Below are 9,361 nucleotides of genomic sequence, written 5' to 3'. Positions count from 1 at the left end.
ATGTTTCCGCTCGTTTGGTCATGTCAAATTCCGCTCATTTCCTGCATTTTTTATTCCGATCAAATTCCTCTCATTTCTTGCATTTTTTTTTCCGCTCAAATTCCGCTCATTCCTTGCATTTTTTGTTCCGCTCAAATTCCGCTCATTTCTTGCATTTTTTTTATCGATTCCGCTCATTCCGGTCAAATTCCGCTCATTCCGGTCATCTCTTGCATTATTTTGAGCGGAATTTGAGCGGACTCCTCGACTTGGGGCTACATCAATTGTCTGCTATATTTGAGGAACAAATGCCAGCAACATTAACGAAGTAGGTAAGACTTTAATCACGCCTCTGTTTCGATATGTTCAACCTCTTCCGACCCTGTGACCGCTCCGTGTTTCGAATTGTCACGAACGATGATAACTTAAGTTATCTTTGTTTCTAAATTCGTGAAGGGTTTCAACGACTTTAAATTAGATGTCTCTTTCGACCATATACAATGTAGTGAAAGAAACATTGTAGATTTGAATCCAAATGAACATTGATTTTTACTAAAAGTTTTTGATTGTCATAACTAGAAGTAGTATTCGTTCAGACGCTGTTTTGACCTAAAAGTAAAAGTGAGAAAAATTGCCGTGTGAACTAACTTTTGCTGAGCGAGGGAAGTGTTTTGATCATCCGCTGCTTTTAGTGAATGACTTTTTGACTTTGAAAAGTAGTTTTTGACTGAATGGCACATATAAATAACCGTTTTTAGCCGTTTTTTCGTCTAAGTGGCACTGATTTTTTGCTTGTAATTTGACTTTTTCGTAGAGATGACTTTTATTTCATGCTATATTGAAATGTAAATCTCGGAAATTGATACCACAGTGTTTTGCAGAGCCTGAGAATCCGTTTCAAGTTCAAAATCGGCAATTCATTAAAGTACAAAAATATTTCGTGATTTTTCAGTTAATTTTTGGCTTTTTTTCTATTAATTTCTTTATTTTTGGATATTTCTGCCGTCTGTATTTCAAAAATCAGTTGATATGGTATGTTCACCTTGATAATTTATATGCCCAACGCTTCTTTCTACCGCGATGTAATTTTTTTATAACATTGTACATATGCTAATCCGATTGCGGTAGTTTTTTTTCCAATTTTTCTGTTTTTTGTATGTATTTTGGTTTTCAAAAAATTCAATCACTTTTTGGCGTTAAGTTTTTGGAAAAACAGTGAACTTTTCTCATAAATTCAGTCTTAAAAATGTTTTGACCTTTTTTTTGCAAAATGCTCCAATGTCTCGTATGTTTGGATTCCGTTTTTACTTTTTTTTGTTCTGTTCATGAGGCTGGCTTTTTTGTCTCGGATGACTTGTTGATGTTTCGATTCTTGAACATTGAAATGTATTCATTTTTCTTGATTTTTTTTTCAATTGACTTAAATTTCAAAAATCAAGAATGCTTTTTCTACGGTTTTTCTTACATTTTGAACATATTCTTCACATTTTAGTTTGTATGTTTCTATGTTTGTCCTGACCCCCACTTTTTTATTTGTTTTATTGGCTTTGTCAGTTGTTAAAAAAATGAGTGATTACAGCTTTTTCTTAGATTTTTGTCATATCTTTGGTTTGCAATTGATTTCATTCAACATAAGGCAGTACTGAGAGTTTGCTGGAAAACCTCTTTCAAAATTCCCGCTTATTAAAATTTTTTGAATTTTTCTTGGGGACTTAGTATTGTTTCCAAGCGTTTTTTGCCTTTGAATAATATGCTGCTGCTTCTGTCTTTTCTATGATTAATTTAATTTTTGAATCCGTATGAAAAAATTTTGTCATATATACAACAAGGAACGATATGTATTGTTTTTGTCTTGATTGCAATGATTAGAAATCTAATTGTAGTGGTTTTCTGATTCGTAAGTTTGAGCATTCTGATTTGAAAAAAATAATTTTGTGTTTTCGCGATTTGTTGAGACTAAAATCTTAGTTTTTTAGGGCAATAATTAGACCTGTCTTCTTTTTGAGCCGATCAGTATTTTGTCCCTCCTAATTATTTCTGATTTTTTTAACGTTACTAAAGGGTTTAAAAATGTAAGATTATGTTGCGTTTTTTTTCTCTAAGTGACAGTTGTTTAAATTTCACCAATTTTTGATCAGACCTGGGTAGGCAGTGAGTTAATAGTTTAATACCAAATATAAGGGCTTCAGCTGTAATTACAGTTCTTTTGTAAAGTGTTGACACTTCCGGTCGCTTCCGGATTTCTTCCGGCTATGTTTTTATTTTCGACATCAAGACTTTTGTAACGACTATTTGACATCAAAACTAACTTTTGTTCATTCGCTCATGCAATCTCAACTTAAATGCGTTCATGACGTCATTTTTCGCTCATAGTGGAGCGAGTTTTTTTGTTAATTCGCGTGATTTATTTTTTGGTCACACTTGTTTTACGTCTGTCAAAAATGACTTCCTGAATTTGAAAATGACTTTTCTATACTTAAGTTTAAAGAGATGAGGTCAGGTGAATGTGTGTCACGCTAAATGAAGGTTTATTTGAGAGCAGCTAAAAGAAGCAGCAAAAACTAATACAGATTCCTAATCAAAATATAACATCACAGCTTTCAATGAAGACTATTTTTTGTAGACTGACGACCATATGACGTCACAATCACTTCAAATCTGCTTTTTGTTCATTCGTTCACGCAATTTTCACGTGACGTCATTTTTCACTCTTATTGCAGCTAGTTTTTTTTTTTCATTTGCGTAATCAAGTTTTTGGTCATGCGTGACTGAACCCGCTCCCAAAAATGTTTTCCTGTCTCTGAAACTAATTTTGTTTTACTTTAGTTCAAAGAGATAAGGTCAACTGAACGTGTCACTCTAAATGAAGGTTATTGGAGAGCAGCTAATAGTAGCAGCAATAACTTCTACAGATTCGTAATCAAAATATACATCTCAGAATTTAGCAAAAAAGAATCTCTTTGGTTTCTCTTACTATCTCTTTGAGACTCCAGATCTACGAAGCTATTGGAGCTATTTGTTGGCAACCTGCCAGCTATTTTTGAGTAGGTTTTCGAAATTAGTTGCATCGTTTTAGCGTTTTTGTTCTTGAAAAAAATTTTGATATCGTGTTATAGCAGTCAAAAAATTTGTCGACATCCTAGCAGAGGAATTTATATGTCTTATAAGAGAAATATTTCAGATATTGCCTATATGTATATAAAGTGAATTACCAGCTGGTGCACTTTTTTGTTGGCAAAATATTAACATTCGAGTCCAAATTGGGCAAATTAAACATAACATACATTTCAATATGCACTTTAATCCCAAAATGGTTGTTAAATCTTAGCATTTCTTGCGAAATGTAAAAAAGGTCAACATTTTGCACCTGTTGCTGTTTTTTTTTAACATAAAATAACCCATTCAAGATTTCATGCAGTAATAAAAATGACCACTGTATCATTGATTACCTGATATCGGAAATTGGCTAGCATTAATCCCTGCTTCAAAATTGCTTATGATACTCAAATGTGGAATTCCATTTTTAAAAAAGATTTTACAAGAGATATTAGGATACCTCAGCAGCTTTCAATAAACTAAGTTCCAAAAAAGTAAGATCATTTGTTTTCATAGCTAAAAAAGTGTAAGCTGAGCGTAGCTATATTGCTGCGGCCATGGTTTCCAAGTCACAGAATATCCATTCTTTCGGGACACTTTACATTTTTTGAAATTTTGTTCACCATTTTCACGATCTTCGAAGTCAAATTAGAGAAGTGTTTTTGGGAGAGCAGAAACAAGAAATGGAGCAAAAAATAGAGTGAAGACCTAGTGAATTTTGTTTTCACTCCAATTTCAACGTAGAAATAGAAAACGATTTCTGCACAAAAATTCACTTTCGCTTTTTGAGCTTTTTGGACACACGCGGCATTTTGACTTTGATTTTTGCTATTTTAAACAAATATCAGATTTTTTCTAAGTGGTTTTTCCAATCTCTCTAATGTCCATTTTAGTGTTCTATTCATTTCTTTTTTAAAGAAAATCTATAACTTGAGTCAGGACTTTTCCTGCTGTTGTTTTTCATCGTCGTAGGGCCTTTATTTGTTTTTAAAACTGTTCACACAGCAAACTTGAAAAGGTCAAATTTTCTGAATGACTTCTTCCTCTCACTAACAGCTTCTTCGCTTATGATGTCGTTTGGCACTCTCTCGAACAAAAACTTTTAGTTCATTTACTTGATTTTATTTTTCATCATACGTGACTTGCCTCAATCATGAAAGTGTTTTTGGCACTCTAAAACTTAAGTTTTAAATGAAATAGTTCAAGGTCAAAGGAACTGATATGTTTAATTGAGCTCTCTAGTTAAAAGGTGTGCGGAGTAAACATTAGAAAGCCTTTTTAATTTTATTGCTGACTTCTCTCTTCATAGCTTTTTGAGCGGCGATGATAACATTTACTCATCCGGTATATGTCTGTGTTTGTATCTGCTTTATAAGGCACTAGAGTAAATTTCAAATTTGTTTAGGCAACCTGTAGGCTAGCTAAATAAACTCTTTCAGGAATTTCAAATAATTTTTAAATTAACATAACCTCTATTGACAAAATGAGAAAAAACCCATTGCTAATGCTGAGTTAGGCAAAATTTTTGGTGCACTAGAATATTAAATGCCTTTACTTCAAAGAAAAGAAAGCAAAAAATTAAAAATTAATACAGGGAGTTCAGATAATATTCTCGAACCCGTTTAATTTGAGTAAACTGACATCAGAGGGCATCTAAAGGAAAAAAAAGAAAAACTTAAAAAATGGAGAAACGATCAGAAACACCGATTAGAAATCATCAAATCAGAAACGATATCAATATTTTTCCGAACTAAATGCTCAAAATTTATTGCTCAATTGGGAATGAATAAAGTACAGAAACATAATTACTCGTGGATGCTAATAAAAACTAGCAGTCAAAAAAATTGAAAGAATTCCCACGAAAAATAAATTCAAGACGATGAAAAATAAGTTCAGTTAGCAGTTTCAGTTTAAAAATTCCACTGTCTTATTAAAATTTTTGCTTCCTGGAGAAAATAACTATGTGATACAAAAAAATTGCTTTTGTACCGCATCAAGGAGGCTGACCAAAACCACTTTGTTTCATTACGCTGATCATAAATAATAAAGTCAAAAACAATACAGTCAAAGGACAGCAAATTGAAAACAAATTATATAGAAAGAATTGTAAATAGTTTTTTGTAGATATAGCGTACTGAACGAAATAAATCAAGGTTTAAGCTATTATGTCAACTTTTTTGCGAGAAAACTCAAACATCACTTGCCGAAACAAAACTGCAAAACTGATGAAGACTTGTCAGATATGCCATTATGACTTCTTTCCTTATGCGAATGGTTTGAATGTTTACGTGGCAAATTTTTACGTGAACGTTTTGGCAAAATTTTCTTTGATAACTCATATTCAATTGTTCAAACATTTCTGGTAAATAATAAAATCTCAGAGGAATAACATTGATCTGAAATTATTTTGCACCAAGAATCAACAACTTCATTCAAGTCGAGGAAAGTCAAGCAAACAAATAGAGTCAGAAATGAGGTAAAGTAAATAGCTAAAAACCTTTATTTTTGAAAACGGATCAAAATGTAGAAAATGAGATTAATTTTTTAGGGCAGTTTGGTACAGATGCTTAGTTTGCGTTGTTTGAAAGAATTAAAGCATACCCTAGTTGGGCTCTCTTTTTTTGTCTTTATTGCCTTAAGGTTTATACGGATAGATAGGATGTAATTCTGTGCGCGAAGTACTTTTTACCTAACTCTAACTACTCATTGTCTGTGATTAGAATATTTTTCCGTCTTGTAAAAGAAAACGGTTAAAGTCTGTGGTAACTGACTCATTTAGATTTGTAAACCTTGATTGTGTGTTTAATATGGAATCCAAATTCTGTTGTTCTGGTTGAGACATTTCTAAAAAAATATCTTTTGTATTATATAAACGTACATCGTAAATGAGTGGTTTTCAGCATTAGGGTTCTTAAAAGTAATACAATTTTATTTATACGATTATACATACATAGTCTCCCGGAATACATACATTATACATACGGAATACGATTATACATACACGATTATACATGCATGGTCACCTGTCTGATTTTTATGTAAATTGTATTTCAGCTTCTGGAAGCTTTTGTTATTTCTTGGGGGGGAATACTGGTCTGATAATTTTTGTAGCTGAATAGATATGTCGTACAGGACTTTGACGAAGGTGATGATTAGCTAGCACAAATGAGAAAATAAGGAACTCCAAAGTTGTCTCTGTCTGTCAATTTGGTATCTGAGGCCGTTTTTATAGAGGTCCTAATAAGGAGATTAGAGTCTTCAATTTCTTGTTGAGCAATTTTAGGAATCAGCCCTCTGAGTAATTTCGGTTTGAGTTGGTTGATGCCGGTAAAGGTTTTAAGTATTTAAATGATGTCAGCTGGATTGGTCATTTGGTTTGGCCCTGTGGTTTTCTTTTCTCATTCCTTGTAGAAATTCTTATAAATTATCTGAAAGAGGACAGGACAAAGTATCATAAATTAGATACATGTGGTTGCAATTTGTAGGGTCACGTTAAAAAGAAACGTTCCCCTTTGTCAGGATCAATTTGTAAGTTTAGTTCGTAGGATCTTCAAAATATATGATGTAGATGCTGAGTTAGCGATTTGTGAAAGTTTTATATTGAGGGAAGAAAAATGTTATTGTTCTTGATTAAATCAGTGAATTTTAATTTGTGGGGCTCTGCTCAAAAGACGATGGAGTTTTGCCGTATTAGTTTTGCTGACCCATGTAGATTGGTTGTATGACTTCAATTGATTGTCGATTCTTCTGTTGTAAATAGAAAATTGTTCGGCAGTTTAAGCGGCGTTGGAAAAAAACATTCCATTGTACGTCTTTAGGTTTATATCTAAAGGTGAGATTTTTTTCTTATGTTTACATTGAAACTGTTTACTAGGGCTAGGCCTATTTTAACTTTGTCGATTTTTATATGAAAGGAGAAATTTTAGGCGTTGACTATGAGATCGTTTCATGGTTAGAATTTGTTGAATCATTGATCGCACTCGCTCGCTTAGGCATACCCTAGTCGGGCGTTCTTTACTCCCTTACGATTTATGGGGATAAAACTTTTTTCTTTGCGCAAAGTAGACTTACGTAATTCTTACTGATTAATCAAGATCGGACAACTCTGAAAAAAATATTATGTTGGTAAATTTGTAATATATGGGAGTATAAACATCATATAAGCCTGAGAGTCTCGTTATAGGTACTTACCGTGCACTACTTAAAGGAGAGTAAAATCTTCTGTAAAGTCTGTTACTGGCGAACACTTCTTATAATAGATTTTCCTTCTGTTGCAAAACTATAAATTTTATTCCAGAGCCTCTCTGCCACTATATTTTCTGTTAATGTTACTTTTTGAATATATTGAGCTGACGATTTGTTGATTCGGGGCTCAAAAATTGAATTTTATTTTCACCCTCTAGACGTGCTGAAAATGAAAATTAGAACAGGTTTTTCTGTAATGATTATAAAAAAAAGATCTTAATTGTAAAATTCGAAATCAGGAGTTTGTCTCGTGACCGCAAATCTGAAAGAACTCTGAGCTCCATCCGATTTTCAATTTTGTTTTGAAAAATGGTTTTTCTTCTTTCTAGTGACCAAATACGTTATTGTACAATGTGTTTTACAAGATAAAGAAAAGCGGTTTAAGAAATTTCAATAAATTACGCTGCACCAGGCACCAGAACGATTCAACTTTGTGTGTGTGAAGAAAAAAATATTGTAAAAATGTAATATGCTTAATCATTCGTTATCATTGATTTCCCCTAATTTTGACATATAGGTTGTCACGGCACATTAGACCCATAATCTCAAAGAAATAGGTAAATATTTTAGCAATTGTTTACAAATAAATATTGAAACAAGTTTCTGTTATTGTAAAGTGATCACAAAAAGGCAACCATTCCAAAATTCTTTCTTGTTAGTTAGAGCATAAAGCAGCTGAGATGATTACATTTAAAAAATTTACAATTGTATGTAAAAAGAATAAAAAGAAGTAAATGAGAGAAGCAAGTGGTGAACAGATATTGAATTTATTTTTATCCTTATCCGAATCAAATAGCAAGATTACACTCAAAGTTACTTGTCACGCCTATCTTGGTCCCAACAGAGCACGGTTTTCGAAATCATTTGATAAAACAACCTTGACTTCGTTGTGACTTATTTGTTCATTCTTCTGCCAGCTGAAAGTGCCAGTCCGGGTCGAGACAGGATTGGTAACTTACGAAAACTTAAAAGTTTCTTATTTGTATCTTTTCTGTTTGTGTCCCAGTTTAGTGGGTGCATATTAGTTGCATCCCCACACGCAAGTTTTATTTATTCATAAAACGTGTGTGTGCGTGTGGGTGTGTGTGTGTGCATGTGTGTCTAAACGAAAATGTTATTTTGGGCAACTATTCAAGAGGAAAGAATTTACGAAAAACTCAAAAGGAACGCTCATTGAACGTTGTTTAATTTCGACAAGAAAAAGTCTAAAAAACAAGTATAAAGAAGATAAAGAAAAATCAAGTGTTGAAATTTTCGAAAAAGAAGATTGAAGATGCAAGAATTTTTTTCACTTGAGGCCCCGACTTTAATATTTTTCTGTTGTTTATTTCATGAATGTGTCGATGCAAAAAAATTTGTGTACATTCATTTGCGAGGTTTTCATGTTTTTCGAGATTAGGCACGACAAAGAGATAACTTGTAACAGCCTTGTAAGATCGATTGGTAAGCTTCTAAGAGTTGGATGGGTGACTTGTAAAAACTTATAATGTTTAGTTTGTAAACTTGTAACAACTTATAAATTCTTTTGTAAACTTTTAAGAATTTGTAAGAAAAAATCATATAGCGATGCACAAACATATAAGAACTTGTACGAAACGTGCAAATTTTTGTAATTTAGCCATCTTGTCTCGACCCAGGATTGTTGTGCCATAATTTCAGTTGCTGCATGGAGGTTAATTTCAGTTTGTGAGTGAACAAATAATAAATACCAAGTTCAAAGCCTTTTTGATGTTTGATTTCCAAAAGCTGTGTTCGATTGTCTACCCTTTCAAAAAACCGATGACCTGTTTTTCCCCAGGATTATATCAAAAAGTTGCAAAATTTATGATTTTCATTAAAAGTTTTATCAGCAATCTACTGGCCCGATCTGATTTTTTAAATAAAAATTTCTTCTTGAAAATCTAATTTTCTCGCAATTAAAAAAGTTTTCTTGGCGCTAGTTTTTTGCAGAGTCGTTTTTGTTGTATTCAAAAAAATCGTGTCCCTCGTCAACGTACAAGAAAATTTTCATGAACAGTATATTTGGAAAAGTCTGAACAGA

This window comes from Convolutriloba macropyga, chromosome 12 (assembly GCF_964194025.1).
Source record: "Convolutriloba macropyga chromosome 12, txConMacr16.3, whole genome shotgun sequence".
In the NCBI taxonomy this organism is placed as follows: Eukaryota; Metazoa; Xenacoelomorpha; order Acoela; family Convolutidae; genus Convolutriloba; species Convolutriloba macropyga.
The sequence above is the reverse complement of the archived record's forward strand: the minus strand, read 5'-3'. Positions refer to the sequence as shown.